Source organism: Mastomys coucha, chromosome X (genome assembly GCF_008632895.1).
Source record: "Mastomys coucha isolate ucsf_1 chromosome X, UCSF_Mcou_1, whole genome shotgun sequence".
NCBI lineage: Eukaryota > Metazoa > Chordata > Mammalia > Rodentia > Muridae > Mastomys > Mastomys coucha.
The window spans coordinates 126160911-126161487 of NC_045030.1; positions in this window are offsets into that span (position 1 = coordinate 126160911).

Consider the following 577-nt stretch of genomic DNA (forward strand, 5'->3'; position numbering starts at 1 on the left):
TTAAGGTATTTTCTATCATTTTATTTTCTCAAAGAACCAATTCCTGGTTTTGGCAATTGTTCACATTATTCTCCTTATTTGGAAATTTTTGGTCTCAGCCCTGAGTTTATTTCTTGCCTCTACTCCACTTGGTGTGTTTACTTCTATTTTTTTTCTAGAGTTTTCAGGTGGGTATGCTGTTTAGTTGTTGGTATGTAATCTCTTCAATTTCTTTATGAATATATATTCATATATAGTATATAATTTCTGTCTATGTTGAAGACTGTGTTCTCTTTCATTTATTTCTCAGACAATTTATAGTCCATATAAAGGGGAATAGTAATTTATTTTAGTTAATTTTGTATTCACCCATGATGTTAAAGGTATTTATCAGCTGTAGGAGTTCTCTGGTAGAGATTTCGGGAGTCACTTATATATACTGTCATATCATAACAGAATAGCAATACTTTGACTTCTGCCTTCCCAAATTTTATCCTGTTGAACTTAGTTGTCTTTTTGCTCTGCATAAAACTTCAAGCACTACCTTGAATAGATAATAGATATGGGGAAAATGAGCCATCTTGCCTTTTTTTTTTTT